Below are 16684 nucleotides of genomic sequence, written 5' to 3'. Positions count from 1 at the left end.
GTGAGAGCCAGGGACCGGAGGCTGGGATGCAGAAGAGCCCCTTCGTTCTGCGTGATGAGGGTCGGAAAACACTCCAATCTCCACGGTTCTTCGGAGGATAACTCCAGAAGAAGAGGGAACCAGATCTGACGCGGCCAAAAGGAGCAATCAGAATCATGGTGCCTCGGTCTTGCTTGAGTTTCAACAAAGTCTTTCCCACCAGAGGAATGGGAGGATAAGCATACAGCAGGCCCTCCCCCCAATCCAGGAGGAAGGCATCCGATGCTAGTCTGCCGGGGGCCTGAAGCCTGGAACAGAACTGAGGGACTTTGTGGTTCACTCGAGATGCGAAGAGATCCACCAAGGGGGTGCCCCACGCTTGGAAGATCTGGCGCACCACTCTGGAGTTGAGCGACCACTCGTGAGGTTGCATAATCCGGCTCAGTCTGTCGGCCAGACCGTTGTTTACGCCTGCCAGATATGTGGCTTGGAGAACCATGCCGAGACGGCGAGCCCAAAGCCACATGCTGACGGCTTCCTGACACAGGGGGCGAGATCCGGTGCCCCCCTGCTTGTTGACATAGTACATGGCAACCTGGTTGTCTGTCTGAATTTGGATAATTTGATGGGACAGCCGATCTCTGAAAGCCTTCAGAGCGTTCCAGATCGCTCGCAACTCCAGGAGATTGATCTGTAGACCGCGTTCCTGGAGGGACCAGCTTCCTTGGGTGTGAAGCCCATCGACATGAGCTCCCCATCCCAGGAGAGACGCATCCGTTGTCAGCACTTTTTGTGGCTGAGGAATTTGGAAAGGACGTCCCAGAGTCAAATTGGACCAGATTGTCCACCAATACAGGGATTCGAGAAAACTCGTGGACAGGTGGATCACGTCTTCTAGACCCCCAGCAGCCTGATACCACTGGGAGGCTAGGGTCCATTGAGCAGATCTCATGTGAAGACGGGCCATGGGAGTCACATGAACTGTGGAGGCCATGTGGCCCAGCAATCTCAACATCTGCCGAGCTGTGATCTGCTGGGACGCTCGCACCCGCGAGACGAGGGACAACAAGTTGTTGGCCCTTGTCTCTGGGAGATAGGCGCGAGCCGTCCGAGAATCCAGCAGGGCTCCTATGAATTCGAGTTTCTGCACTGGGAGAAGATGGGACTTTGGGTAATTTATTACAAATCCCAGTAGCTCCAGGAGGCGAATAGTCATCTGCATGGACTGCAGGGCTCCTGCCTCGGACGTGTTCTTCACCAGCCAATCGTCGAGATATGGGAACACGTGCACTCCCAGCCTGCGAAGTGCCGCTGCTACCACAGCTAGGCACTTTGTGAACACTCTGGGCGCAGAGGCGAGCCCAAAGGGTAGCACACAGTACTGGAAGTGGCGGGTGCCCAACTGAAATCGCAGATACTGTCTGTGAGCTGGCAGTATCGGGATGTGTGTGTAGGCATCCTTCAAGTCCAGAGAGCATAGCCAATCGTTTTGCTGAATCATGGGGAGAAGGGTGCCCAGGGAAAGCATCCTGAACTTTTCTTTTACGAGATATTTGTTCAGGGCCCTTAGGTCTAGGATGGGACGCATCCCCCCTGTTTTCTTTTCCACAAGGAAGTACCTGGAATAGAATCCCAGCCCTTCTTGCCCGGATGGCACGGGCTCGACCACATTGGCGCTGAGAAGGGCGGAGAGTTCCTCTGCAAGTACCTGCTTGTGCTGGAAGCTGTAAGACTGAGCTCCCGGTGGACAATTTGGAGGTTTGGAGGCCAAATTGAGGGTGTATCCTTGCCGGACTATTTGCAGAACCCACTGATCGGAGGTTATGAGAGGCCACCTTTGGTGAAAAGCTTTCAACCTCCCTCCGACTGGCAGGTCGCCCGACACTGACACTTGGATGTCGGCTATGCTCTGCTGGAGCCAGTCAAAAGCTCGCCCCTTGCTTTTGCTGGGGAGCCGCGGGGCCTTGCTGAGGCGCACGCTGCTGACGAGAGCGAGCGCGCTGGGGCTTAGCCTGGGCCGCAGGCTGTCGGGAAGGAGGATTGTACCTACGCTTACCAGAAGTATAGGGAACAGTCTTCCTTCCCCCGAAAAATCGTCTACCTGTAGAGGTAGAAGCTGAAGGCTGCCGGCGGGAGAACTTGTCGAATGCGGTGTCCCGCTGGTGGAGAGACTCTACCACCTGCTCGACTTTTTCTCCAAAAATGTTGTCCGCACGGCAAGGCGAGTCCGCAATCCGCTGCTGCCATGAGAGCCTGCGCATCACCACACCTTGAGCAGCGGCCCTGGACGCAACATCAAAAGTGTCATAAACTCCTCTGGCCAGGAATTTTCTGCACGCCTTCAGCTGCCTGACCACCTCCTGAAAAGGCTTGGCTTGCTCAGGGGGAAGAGCATCAACCAAGCCCGCCAACTGTCGCACATTATTCCGCATGTGTATGCTCGTGTAGAGCTGGTAAGACTGAATTTTGGCCACGAGCATAGAGGAATGGTAGGCCTTCCTCCCAAAGGAGTCTAAGGTTCTAGAGTCTTTGCCCGGGGGCGCCGAAGCATGCTCCCTAGAACTCTTAGCCTTCTTTAGGGCCAGATCCACAACTCCAGAGTCGTGAGGCAACTGAGTGCGCATCAGCTCTGGGTCCCCATGGATCCGGTACTGGGACTCGATCTTCTTGGGGATGTGGGGATTAGTTAAAGGCTTGGTCCAGTTCGCCAGCAATGTCTTTTTGAGGACATGGTGCAGGGGAACAGTGGACGCTTCCTTAGGTGGAGAAGGATAGTCCAGGAGCTCAAACATTTCAGCCCTGGGCTCGTCCTCCACAACCACCGGGAAGGGGATGGCCGTAGACATCTCCCGGACAAAGGAAGCAAAAGACAGACTCTCGGGAGGAGAAAGCTGCCTTTCAGGAGAGGGAGTGGGATCAGAAGGAAGACCCTCAGACTCCTCGTCAGAGAAATATCTGGGATCTTCTTCTTCTTCCCACGAGGCCTCACCCTCGGTGTCAGACACAAGTTCACGGACCTGCGTCTGCAACCGCGCCCGGCTCGACTCCGTGGAGCCACGTCCACGATGGGGGCGTCGAGAGGTAGACTCCCTCGCCCGCATCGGCGAAGCTCCCTCCGCCGACGTAGTCGGGGAGCCCTCCTGGGAGGTGGCCGCAGTCGGCACCGCACGCGGTACCGACGTCGGGGACCTCACCCCGGGCGATGGGCCAGCCGGCGCCATGCTCGACGGTACCGGAGGCGCAAGCACCGCCGGTACCGGAGGGGTAGGGCGCAACAGCTCTCCCAGAATCTCTGGGAGAACGGCCCGGAGGCTCTCGTTCAGAGCGGCTGCAGAGAAAGGCATGGAGGTCGATGCAGGCGTCGACGTCAGAACCTGTTCCGGGCGTGGAGGCTGTTCCGGGCTGTCCAGAGTGGAGCGCATCGACACCTCTTGAACAGAGGGTGAGCGGTCCTCTCGGTGCCGATGCCTGCTGGGTGCCGACTCCCTCGGCGACCCAGAGCTCTCGGTGCCGACGCGGGAAGGGGACCGGTGTCGATGCTTCTTCGACTTCTTCCGAAGCATGTCACCGGAGCTTCCCGGCACCGACGAGGAGGACGTAGAATCCATCCGTCGCTTCCTCGGGGCCGAGACCGAAGAGGGTCGATCTCGGGGGGGCTGTACCGCAGGAGCCCTCAGGGTAGGAGGAGACCCACCCGAGGGCTCACCGCCACCAGCAGGGGAAAGGACAGCCCTCACCTGCACTCCACTCGATGCACCACCGTCCGACGACATCAGGAGACGAGGTCCCGGTACCACCGACGTCGATGCAGCTATCCGATGTCTTGGCGCCGATGCAGAGGGCCGATGCCTCGATGCACTCGATGCACTGGCAGCCAAGGATGAAGGTCTGGACGCTGATGACGTCGATGCACACGATGACCCCGGTGCCGATGCCGACGAAGCGCCCGAGAACAAAACGTTCCACTGGGCCAATCTCGCTACTTGAGTCCGCCTCTGTAACAGGGAACACAGACTACAGTTCTGGGGACGGTGCTCGGCCCCCAGACACTGAAGACACGAAGAGTGCCTATCAGTGAGCGAGATTACCCGGGCGCACTGGGTGCACTTCTTGAAGCCGCTGGAAGGCTTCGATGTCATGGGCGGAAAAATCACGCCGGCGAAGTCAAAATCCGAAATGACGAATTTGGAGCACCAAAACTTTAAGGGAGAAAAAATCTCGACCGAGGCCGAAAAGAGGCCTACCCCGACGTCGAAAGAAAACTTACCGGGGCAAAACTGGAAGTACGGGAAGGGGAAAATGAAACCCAAGGGGGTTTTCGGAGCACTTCCCGACAGCTAGAAAACTTTTCCGAAGAAAAAACACGTCAATAAAACACGGACGCGCGAGGTCGACTCTCCGGGGCTCGACACGACAAAAAACACAGCCGTACCGAGTGTGGACGAAAGAAGACTGGCCGGCTCGAGCCGGTTTCGGGCGGGAAGACGGCCGCGCATGCGCGGTGCGCGCGGGCGCGCGAGAGCTAGCAAAGGACTTTGCTAGGAAGATTCCGATTGGAGGGGCTGCCGAGGACGTCACCCATCAGTGAGAACAAGCAGCCTGCTTGTCCTCGGAGAAAAGACAGGTACAAATCAAAGTAAGGTATACACAAAAAGTGGCACATATGAGTTTATCTTTTTGGGCAGACTGGATGGACCGTGCAGGTCTTTTTCTGCCGTCATCTACTATGTTACTATCCTGCTCATTTTCGAAAGTTATCGCCAGCCATCTTCCGACACAAATCATAGTAACATAGTAACATAGTAGATGACGGCAGAAAAAGACCTGCATGGTCCATCCAGTCTGCCCAAGACAAACTCATATGTGTATACCTTACCTTGAATTTGTACCTGTCCTTTTCAGGGCACAGACCATATAAGTCTGCCCAGCAGTATTTCCCGCCTCCCAACCACCAGTCCCGCCTCCCATCACCGGCTCTGGTACAGACCGTATAAGTCTGCCCTCCCCTATCCTCGCCTCCCAACCACCACCCCCTCTTCTGAGGATCCATTCCTTCTGCACAGGATTCCTCTATGCATATCCCACGCATGTTTGAACTCCGTTACCGTTTTCATCTCCACCACCTCCCGCGGGAGGGCATTCCAAGCGTCCACCACCCTCTCCGTGAAAAAATACTTCCTGATATCTTTCCTGAGTCTGCCCCCCTTCAATCTCATTTCATGTCCTCTCGTTCTACCACCTTCCCATCTCCGGAAAAGATTCGTTTGCGGATTAATACCTTTCAAATATTTGAAAGTCTGTATCATATCACCCCTGTTCCTCCTTTCCTCCAGGGTGTACATGTTCAGGTCAGCAAGCCTCTCTTCATACATCTTGGAACGTAAATCCCATACCATCCTCGTAGCTTTTCTTTGCACCGCTTCCATTTTTTTTAACATCCTTCGCAAGATACGACCTCCAAAACTGAACACAATACTCCAGGTGGGGCCTCACCAACGTCTTATACAGGGGCATTAAAACCTCCTTTCTTCTGCTGGTCACTCCTCTCTCTATACAGCCTAGCAATCTTCTAGCTACTGCCACCGCCTTGTCGCACTGTTTCGTCGCCTTCAGGTCCTCAGATACTATCACCCCAAGATCCCTCTCCCCGTCCGTGCCTATCAGACTCTGCCCGCCTAACACATACGTCTCCCTTGGATTTCTACTCCCTAAGTGCATCACTTTGCATTTCTTCGCATTGAATTTTAATTGCCAAACGTTAGACCATTCTTCTAGCTTCTTCAGATCTTTTTTCATGTTTTCCACACCCTCCGGGGTGTTCACTCTGTTGGAAATCTTGGTGTCATCCGCAAAAAGGCAAACTTTACCTTGTAACCCTTCGGCAATGTCACTCACAAATATATTGAACAGAATCGGCCCCAGCACCGATCCCTGAGGCACTCCACTACTCACCTTTCCCTCCTCCGAGCGAACTCCATTCACCACCACCCTCTGGCGTCTGTCCGTCAACCAGTTCCTAATCCAGTTCACCACTTCGGGTCCTATCTTCAGGCCGTCTAGTTTATTTAAGAGCCTCCTGTGGGGAACCGTGTCGAAAGCCTTGCTGAAATCTAAGTAGATGACGTCCATAGCACGTCCTTGATTTAATTCTCCTGTCACCCAGTCAAAGAATTCAATGAGATTCGTTTGGCACGATTTCCCTTTGGTGAAACCATGTTGTCTCGGATCTTGCAACTTATTGGCTTCCAGGAAATTCACTATCCTTTCCTTCAGCATGGCTTCCATTACTTTTCCAATAATCGGGAGATGGCCGGCGATCTCGCACAAGCAGCCAAATTGGTATAATTGAAAGCCGCTATTTTGACACCATTGCCGCTTTCCCGTCTTAGAGCCGGCGAAAATTCAAGGGAGCGTGTTGGCAGCAACACGAAGGCGGGACATGGGCGGGCATGGGCGGGGTTACGAAATGGCCGGCTTTAGTCCATAATGGAAAAAAAACCCGGCGATGAAGAGCATTTGGCTGCTTTTACTTGGTCCCTTTTTTTTCAGGTCCAAGCTTCAAAAAGGTGGCCGAACTGACCACATGACCACCGGAAGGAATTGGGGATGACCTCCCCATATTCCCCCAGTGGTCACCAACCCCCTCCCAGCATAAAAAACAGGTTACAAATACTTTTTTGCCAGCCTCAAATGCCGTACCCACCTCCATGACAGCAGAATGTGTTCTGTCCTCTGACAGCCTTTGCCTGCTTGTGATGTGGCTCTGGGGTGAGTGTGGCACCTTTTCTGTTATTTGCACTGCAGAGTCACATCAGCAATGCATTTTGGTGGGTATAGGTATTGGTAGTTGGTAGGCTCTGCTTTTCCCCCTGCTAACTGGGTCAGAGTGTGCCCTGTTTTGTTTCCATGCGGTAGTGGCCATTTTTGTAAGACAGTTTTAGATCCCTTTACTGTGTTACCCACATCAGAGAACGTAGTTCTTACCTTGAATGGTGCTGAAAGAGGGCATTGTACACCATTGTGCCAGCTCTGACCTACTGCTAATCTTAGTACCAGGGGACTCTTTGCCAGTGGGGCACAACCTCTGATCTGCAGTTAACTGTGAGTAAACGTGGTTATTTCAAGAAAGGACTTTTTCAGAGAGATTAGTCTTCAGGTATGAACTGGTGTGCCAAAGTTATACAGCAGCAATAAGTCCTAGAGGCTGTATGCAGGTCCCTGGAGCAGTTTTAGTGGGTGCAGTACATTTGTGGGTAGTGTTTTTTTTTTTTTTGGGGGGGGGGGCTTGGGGGGGCTCAACTCCCAAAGTAAGGGAGCTATGCACGTGGGAGCTTTTCTGAAGTCCACCACAGTAACCCCTAGAGAGCCCAGTTTTTTTTGTTATATTTGTACCCCGCGCTTTTCCCACTCATGGCAGGCTCAATGCGGCTTACATGGGGCAATGGAGGGTTAAGTGACTTGCCCAGAGTCACAAGGAGCGGCCTGTGCCTGAAGTGGGAATTGAACTCAGTTCCTCAGGACCAAAGTCCACCACCCTAACCACTAGGCCACTCCTCCACACCCTGGCATGTCAGGGGGGCCAGTACACTAAAAATGCTGGCTCCTCCCACGGCCAAATGCCTTGAATTTGGCTGGGGTTTGAGATGGCCGACATAACTTTCCGTTATTGCTAAAAAACTAAGCCGGCCATCTCAAACCCCGGCCAAATCCAATGCATTTGGCTGGCCAGAACTGTATTATCAAAACAAAAGATGGCCGGCCATCTTTTTTGAAAATACGGGTCTGGCCAGCTGTTTGCAGTGCCGCCAAAATACATCGCTGGCCATGTATTTTGCCAGCGCCATTCGATTATTCCCCTCTATGTTACCATGTTATGGATTAAAAGTAGTACCATCATAGGCATTGCTGTTCATACATAGTAAAAGCAGTCATCTGTGCTCGCTTAAACACTGCATCTGGGTCAACACCTGGAAGCTTCGCCAGTAAAGCCTCCCTCATCTTGATAAACCCAGGGGTCCACAAAATAGTCAGATTTTCAGCACGAGCTACTATTTCTTTTTTTTATTTTATATATTTATTAGTTTACCTTTTTACCAAGCATACACTTGAAATTTGCAATACAGAAATAAGAAAAATAATAATAAGGCAAATTATGAAATTTAAATACTTATTTCCCTCTTTAGACCACAAAATCGTTAGCAGGGGGAAAAGACCACATTCCAGGAGAGGAAATTAAAGTAAGAAAAGGAAAAAAAAAAAAAGAGATCAATTTAGCATAGCACTACGCTCAGCATAATATTATTATACAATCCTTTTATCAATAGACAGTAAACTACCAACTACTTTAACACTTTTTTATGATTAATGAAAGCTTTTAGTTGTTCTGGTTGAAAAAAGACATATTTCAGACCTAGATATTTTACCACACATTTGCACGGATAGTTCAGGTAAAAAAAAGCACCCAACTCTAAAGTGTCTTTTCTCAGTGCTAAGAAAGCCTTCCTTCTTTCTTGTGTTTGTCTAGTTACATCGGGATATAACCATACATTTTTACCATAAAATAAGGATTGTGAATTTTTAAAGAACAATCTCTTAACAGCGTCCATATCTTGTTCAAAAACAAATGAAATAACCAAAGTTTGCCGTTCACGAGCTACTATTTCCTTAGGGTTTTTAATGTGGACAGGTACATTAGGGATGGTGCTGATTTTCTCTTCCAAACGCCTAATTCGTTCATCTACCTGCCCTGTTGCCTCTTACTCACTCATTCCAGCTAAAATTTCCACAAACCCTACAGGATACATTAGAGGAATTGTTTGTACTGCCCCTGAAATATAATTCCACTGCATACCAGCTGACATATTATTATCTAGTAGAAAACATATAGAAATAGAAGATAGCAAAGCCCCTGACTCCTTAGGAATTTTTTCCGAGGTGTTAACCGTGGCATAGACACTGTAGAATACTGCACAGATGAGATTTCAGACATCAAATCCTCATCTAATGGAGGGGGCTTATATCCTTCAGCTACTTCAGGGGATTCCGTTAATGGAATTGATTTCTTTGAACTTTTCTACACATGGAAATAAACCTGTCTCATTTTGATTACTTGGAGGTGGCAGAGGAGCCGATGGGGAACTACCGGTATCAGCTGTCTTATTCCAAAGGTCCCATAATTTTAAATGATCAATTAAAAATTTCCCCTTTTTCTCCTGTTCTAAATTTTTTAAAAGAGTAAGCAACGAACATGTCTCCACAGTACCTTCTTTAGGCCACTGGAACTGTGAATCATTCTTAGTCAACTTAACCCATTTCTCTGAATATCTAAGTCATCTTTATATAGGGGATACTGCAAACAAACGTGGTCTAACGGGGAAGACATATTGGCACCTAGACGGTACTATCAAGTTACACACTCACACACAACTAAAATGTCTACACCTACAATATACCGGGGGAGGGGGTTATATATACTAGTAAAAAAGGCCCGTTTCTGGCACAAATGAAACGGACGCTAGCAAGGTTTTCCGTGGAGTGTGTATGTTTGATAGAGTGTCTGTGAGAGTGACTGCGTGAGAGAGAGTGAATGTGCAAGTGTGTGTGTGTGACAGAGTGAGATTGGTTGCGTGTCTGTGAGAGAGTGTGTGTATGTGAGAATGACTGTGTGCGAAATGAAACGGGCGCTAGCAAGGTTTTCCTCGGAGTGTATGTTTCAGAAAGAGTGTGTGGTGAGAGACGGTGTGTGTGTGTCAGAGAGAGAATGAGAGAGACAGAGAGACAAAGTGTGTGTGTGTTTGTGTGAGAGAGTGTGTGAGAGACAGAGTGTCTGTGTGAGACTGTGTATGTGAGAGGGACAAAGACAAAGAGATAGAGACTGTGTGTGACAGAGAGAGTGTATGTGAAAGACAGAGTGTGACAGGTCTGAGGACCCCCCCTCACCCCCTCCCTTGCCCCCCTGAACCCACCCATGTTCAGTGACCCTCCTCTCCCCCTGTCCCCCCTGCAGCCACCCATGTCCATCAACCCTCCTCTCCCCTGCAGCGTCCCTCCTGTCTTCCCTGCCCCCCCTGCAGGCACCCATCTGGTCTCAGGACCCCCTACCCACCAACCCTCCCCTCTCCCCCTGCAGCCACGCATGTGCAGCGACCCTCCTCTCTCCTCTGCTCCCCCCACATCCACCCATGTCCAGCAACCCTCCTCTCCCCCTGCAGCCACCCATGTCCAGCAACCCTCCTCTTCCCCTGCAGCTACACATGTCCAGCGACCCTCCTCTCCCCTGCCCCCACCGATGTCCGACCCTCCTCTCCTTTCTCCTTGCCCCCCCCCCTGCAGCCATCCATGTCCAGCGAGCCTCCTGTTCCCCTGCAGCATCCCTTCTGTCTCCCCTGCCCCCCTGCAGCCACCCATCTGGTCTCAGGACCCCCTCCCCACCTCCCTCTTCCCTGCCCCCCCCTGCAGCCACCCATGTCCAGCGACCCTCCCCTCCTGCCCCTCCTCGGCGCATCACCCAAGCCCCTACCCCCCCTCGGGCACATCAACCCCCCTTGTCACCCGCAGCCGCCAATACTAACGCTGTCCATCCGCTGCTGCTTCTCCTGTTGAGCAGAAGCGGCCGGTACAATAAGAAAAAAGCAAAAAAAAGATTTTAAACCTGAAACGCGGCTCCGTAGACAGCCATCTGGTATTGGCTGCCATCTCTGCAGCCGCTCCTCCTCTCCCCTCTGACGTTGCTGCGCTCCTCCGGGGTCTTCCTCCAGGGGCAGTGACGTGCAGAGGAGAGGAGGAGCGGCTGCAGAGACAACAGCCAATGCCAGATGGCTGTCTACGGAGCCGCGTTACATATACACACACAACTTACCACCGGACGTCTCCGAGGGCAAATACTTACAAATCCACTCTCTCAATCACCTTAGACGTGGATCATCGGCCAGCACCACTCAATGTCTGTCTCCTCACACTGGACCGTCTGCATTCATGGTCTTCTGCACACCAGTGCTGCCGGCACCACCCCGTTAAGGACTAGTCAGGACATTCTATTCCATGTCCTCCACAGAATCGAAGGTCTACCACATGAGCCAATATGCCCTTTCCCTTCTCCTCACATGAGGCATCAATTATAAAGCCCCCCTTTTGCCTCTAAGAGGAGCTAAACATTTCAGAAGAGACTGAAAGCCCTTCTGACAAGGAAAACACACTCCAGAGTATATGTTTTATCTTTTATAATAATGCTAAAATTTATTAGAGTAAATAAATGATTACAATAAAAATTCTTTTATCCCACTGTTACAGAAAATTGAATTCTTATTTATATCTGTCTAAATTTCAGCATAAGCAAAACAAAATCTCTCTCTGTGTTTCCTTTGGAAGCTTTCAGAATCTGACTGGTACAAGATGTGCTTAGCCAGAATACTGAAGCTTCCCTGTGTCTAATTTCTTAATGCCTTTTATATTTTTTCTCTTACTTATCTGGTATTCTTCAACCCTGCCCTCTAAGGTCACCTTAACATAACTTTCCTTCTTTGGTATTTTCTATCATTTGCCCTTTATAACCTCCCCCCTTCCCCAAATATTTACCACTCGTATTTGTCCTTCACTGAAAGTGCTTCTCTGTATTATGTCCAAAGCCTGTTTGAAAACAAGCAAACACTTTATGGCTCATTACTTGGGCTAAGCAAGCTTGTCTGTTAACTCATCTCTGAAAAGGCCAAGAAGACACAGGCTAGGTGTAGATCAAAGATAAGGGAATAAGTTACACAGCTGGCTGATCTGCAAAACACGCTGAATATTCAGCTAGTGCATAGCAGCTAACTGGCTATATCATGTGATATAACCAGCTATCAGCAAATATTCAAGCACTGGCTGGCAAAGTTTAGCAGCTAAATCGGACCACCTAAATAGCTGTTCTATCTTTGCCGCTATAAACTTAACTGGCCAGCACTGAATATTCAATTAGCTGGTTAAGTTTGAGCCGGTCAAAAAAAAAAGGATATTTATTGCCGGCCACCGGTCTGGCATTGAATATCCGGGGTCACTGCTGATCACTGCAATTATGCGGACTGCCTCCCATGGTCTGAAAATTGGGCCCTAAGGTTATAGAATACCAAGTGCAGTTATGCGTGTCTGATAATTGGTTGTTAGAGTCAAAGAACTTACATATTCTATAACCTGCACATGCAATTTGCATGCTAAGTATACAATTGTGCATGTAACATTATAAGATGAGTGGGGTCTAAGGATAAATCCCATCTCTGTGAATTTTCTGCAGCTTTATATGGATAGTGCCTCTGAAAATATTTTCTCTGACTGCTCAGCTCTATCTGTATAGTGGGGGATATAAGGAGTAGAAAACGAGTAGAATTCTGCAGCACATGGTGTATAATTTCATTTAATATAACTTTTGTTCATTTAGGCATTAGGCTCAAAGCAGCTGAGAACAGTTGGAATTTGTTAGGTCATCCAAATAACTTTGGTCACTTGAGCTGACAACATAGTCAACAAAACCCTGTAATACCCCCAGTTTTCATTTATTTATTTGTGACCTGCTAAGCGAAAAGGTACCAACAGTGGGGTATCAATAAAAAAAAAGTAATTAACCCCAGAAATCACATACCCCACTTTAGCAGTTTTTAGGCTGCAAAACATGAAAAACATAAAAGTGTGAAAGAAATTGCATAGTCACATTCTACTGACCCTAATGTACATAAAACTTTCAAAAATTAAAGTTGCCTCTCCAGACTTTTATAGCCTTTATCTCTGGTATTTGTAACCCCACTTTTGATACCTTTTTTCTTAGCAGGTCACATAATTAATTTCTTATATATTGCCTGCAAGCCTGAAAGTTATTGAAATGGTGCATTTAGGTACAGTAGGTATTTTTCTGTTCATGAAGAGCTCACAATCTAACAGGCAGATGATCAGAAGCCCCACATTGTTCCAAACAGCATAAGGCTATACCGCCCTGATGATCAGAGATAATAGTATGCAAATTTAAGCACACTATTATCTCTGATCATGGGGTAAAAGTGTAGGAGGGATTGTGCCTGAGCACTCCCGCACTTGTTTGATAGAGGGGCTCTCTCCAACTGCAAGGCCCCGGTGGCCCTAGCCAGCATACATTTGCATGCTAGCAGGCTCCCCCATCCCCCCCAAGAAGACCTGAACCCGAGCCTCCCCCCTGTCAGCGACATGAGGGCTGGAGATCTGGCAGGGCACTAGACACAGGGGTCTGGAGAGCCCAAACCCCTCCACCAGGTGGTCTAGTGGCCCCCCCTCTCTCCCTGTACCTTTGCGGTGGAGGAGGGAGTAGCACACTCCCTCCTCTTTAAAGCCGCCTTCAAAATGGGGGTGCCCAACCCTGCCCAGGGCTTCCCAACCATATAAGGGTGAAAAACTGCAAAGGATACACTGAACAGGGCTAGGCACCCCCATTTTGAAGGTGGTGCTGAAGAGTGTGCTACTCCCTTCTCCACCGCAAAGTAATGGGAGGAGAGGGGGCCGCTAGATCACCAGGTTGGGGGGGGGGGGGGGTTGCGCTTGCGGCCCTCTTGGCCACTAGGGCCTTATCTTTTGGGTGTGAGGAGGGATTATGGGGGCCTGGTGGTCTGCCAGATCTCCATCCCCCATGTCGCTGACAGGGGGGAGGCTCGGGTTCAGGTCTTCTTGGGGGGGATGGGGGAGCCTGCTAGCATGCAAATGTATGCTGGCTAGGGCTCCCCATTCCTCCCCAATGCTCTGCAGACCCTAACATCAGCTCTGAGCTGGTGTAGGGTTTGCTGCAGGACCAGTGCCAATGTTTGGCGTACTGCCCACTGAGTATTGGGAATAGGTAATGCCCTATTTAGCATTCATTTGCATGCTTATTGCATTCAGAGTCAGTGAGCGCGTTGTTGCATGTGCTTGCTGGCTCTGATTGGGCAAAAGCAAATGCGGGCGCTAACTGTTGGCCTCTAGCACCCGCGTTTCAGAAGATCATCAGCCCAAATGTTTGTACTTAAGGGTTCAGTGACACAGGGCCTGATGCAGAAAGCTTACCATGCTGTTAACGTTTGCTTTAGACTGACTGTAGCCAGTCTAAACGTTATTTAACCAGTAATGCACAAAAGGGTTTCCCATGGCTCTAACATGTGCCACTAGCAGCTACTGAAAACCATATGCAAATGCATTACAAGGAGTTCATTAGCACCTATCTTTAATGTGCAAAATTTTTGGAAGGTCTGGACCTGTCACAATGGGCAGCAGTCTGCTTGTAGACTGCCCACCATAAGGAAGGCGCTCAAGTGCATGGAACCCAGAATTTTACAGAATCCCTGGTGGTCCAGTGGATCGCCTTCTGACCCCCACTCAACGCCCTCCTGACCCCCAGCACAAAAAATCCCCTGGTGGTTCAGTGGACCCCAGCACCCTGACCCCATCCAAGCAAGAATGGCCCTGTTGGTCATTACCTCGCACCTCCTCCAGACCCCCCCCCCCCCCATGGTAACAATGGCCCTGGTAGTCTAGTGACCCCCTCCAGTCTCCCCTCTCTGTACCTGGAAAAAGATGGAGGCAGGAGCAACACATCCCACTGCACAAAATTACAGTGCCAGGATGCACCAAGGCAGGAGGGTGTGAGTTGTTGCTCCTGCCTCCATCTTTTTTTCCAGGTACGTGGTGGAGGGGAGGGAGGAGGGGAGGGGGGGAGGGGGAGGGGAAGGGGAGGGGGTCAGGGCACTAGACCACCAGGGCCATTGTTGGTTTTCTATGGGGGGAAGGAGTTGGGAAGGGGGCACGGGAGGCTCAAGAGTCCACTGGATCACCAGGGATTGATTGTGTGGTGAGCCGGGAGAGGGTGCGAAAGGTTTCAGGGGTCCACTGGACCACCAAGTATTTGTTCCTTGGGAGTGCAGGAGGATAGGGTGCAGGGGGACAGCTTGTTGTCACAAAAAATGACCGATGCACAAAGGGGGATCCATGCAACTCATTTGCATGCAATCCCCTTTGTGCATCGGTCGCTGTTTGAAACTCACTAAATATTACTGAGGCTTTGTGCATCGAGCCCTCACTCAAGATCATAAGAAGCTGCAGTGGGATTGGAACCAGGCTCCCCTCGTTCTCAGCCCACTGCTCTAACCATTAGGCTACTCCTCCACTCCACTCCACGCATTATAATACCCTGTAGATCACACTCCTCCCTCCTGACAATTTTCCCTTATAATCTTCCAGTCAGTTAATGCTAATCTATTGCATGCACAGGCACACTCAGAAATCTCGTTGTTTTGCAAAACAAAACAGAAAAGTCATTTGCTTTTGTGTTTCAATTTAATCAAATTAAAAATGTAGCTCATACAAAATAGTTTGGTTGGGAGGTGATTCTCCTACAAATACTACATGGGAAAGACTGACATTTGTACATTATCCCCCAAAATTCACTTACATCAAAGATAAGAAAATAGTAAACCAAAGTGCTGCTGGCTTTATAGAACTGATAGAAGAAATTATGTTCTTAGACACAATGGTGTAAAAAACCCCCCCAATAAATATGAAAAAGACAGCAGAGTGCAAATACTTATACTCTAGTCCATAAGTTTTTTTTCTTATTTTTAATACCTGAAAATGATTAGCTTGTGGAATACCTTCAGCATCCAAATGCTACATAGCACATTTTCCCTCTTTTGCTGTGTACCAAATTGGCACTATAAAGACTTTGAAATTAATCTATTCCAATAGACCAATCACAGTAACCCCCTCCTCTCCCCCAATGCAGAGGATTTGTGCTGCATTCCCTGGGCTGGGGATGCTGTGGAGGTATCATTCATAGCACCTGGCAGAGAGCTTCAGCCGTACATCGTGGTTAAACTTAGGGACTCCAGTTGCAGAGCACGCCATAGTATGTGACTCTCAGCCAAGAACAGTCATTGCAATAGATAGGGCAAGGCAAGTAGCTGTGGGGAGTGGATATTGTAGAAATATGCTGTCCCTTGCTCTCAGTGAAATACAGGCCAACGGCTCAGGCTAAGAACTAGGCCTGTAAAAATCAAAGATCATCTCTGACACAGATACATTTCACTGCAGCAAATGCTGAAATGAGGTAATTGGGAGCAGATAGAGGGAGGGAGAATCTGCTCTGTAAACAATAAGAGAACTGGCACCTGCAAGATGTCATGAGCGAAGATGTTTTGGCTAATGGAAGATAGCAGTAGGTCAGGTGCAAGTTGGGCTAGAGGAAGGCTTGGGAACATGTGAAGTCATTCTTATCAACTGATAAGGACCAAAGAGTTATGGTGAGAAAGCTAGGGTCCACTGGGATGAATAGAGCCAGAAGAGTTTAAAAAGGGCAGTCTGAAGGGTATCAGCGCAGAAGGCTGAAGAGAGAGATCAGACTGCACCTGCTGTGTGAAACGTTGTCCCATCATGATCCAGAGATGAATGCCTAATTGCCTGTACTATTTTGGGTGAGATGGTTTAATAAAGACAACATTATTATATCCACTTAATCCTGGGTGTCTTACTGATCATGTAGCTTGTTAGTTCTCAGGCTGTGTAAAGCAGTCATAAGCAAATACAAGGTCAGAGTAATTAGGTATTTTATGGGGATATGCAGTCCTTTTCAGGGTAGTAGAAATCCCAATGCTTCCGCTGCCCAAACCGTTCTGGCAGACCCAATTATTTTCAATATAAAAAAGAAAGAAACCCAGGTAGCTGTGAATGAAGCCTCACAATGTCATAA

This window comes from Microcaecilia unicolor, chromosome 4, assembly GCF_901765095.1.
Source record: "Microcaecilia unicolor chromosome 4, aMicUni1.1, whole genome shotgun sequence".
In the NCBI taxonomy this organism is placed as follows: Eukaryota; Metazoa; Chordata; class Amphibia; order Gymnophiona; family Siphonopidae; genus Microcaecilia; species Microcaecilia unicolor.
This window is presented reverse-complemented; position numbering follows the sequence as displayed.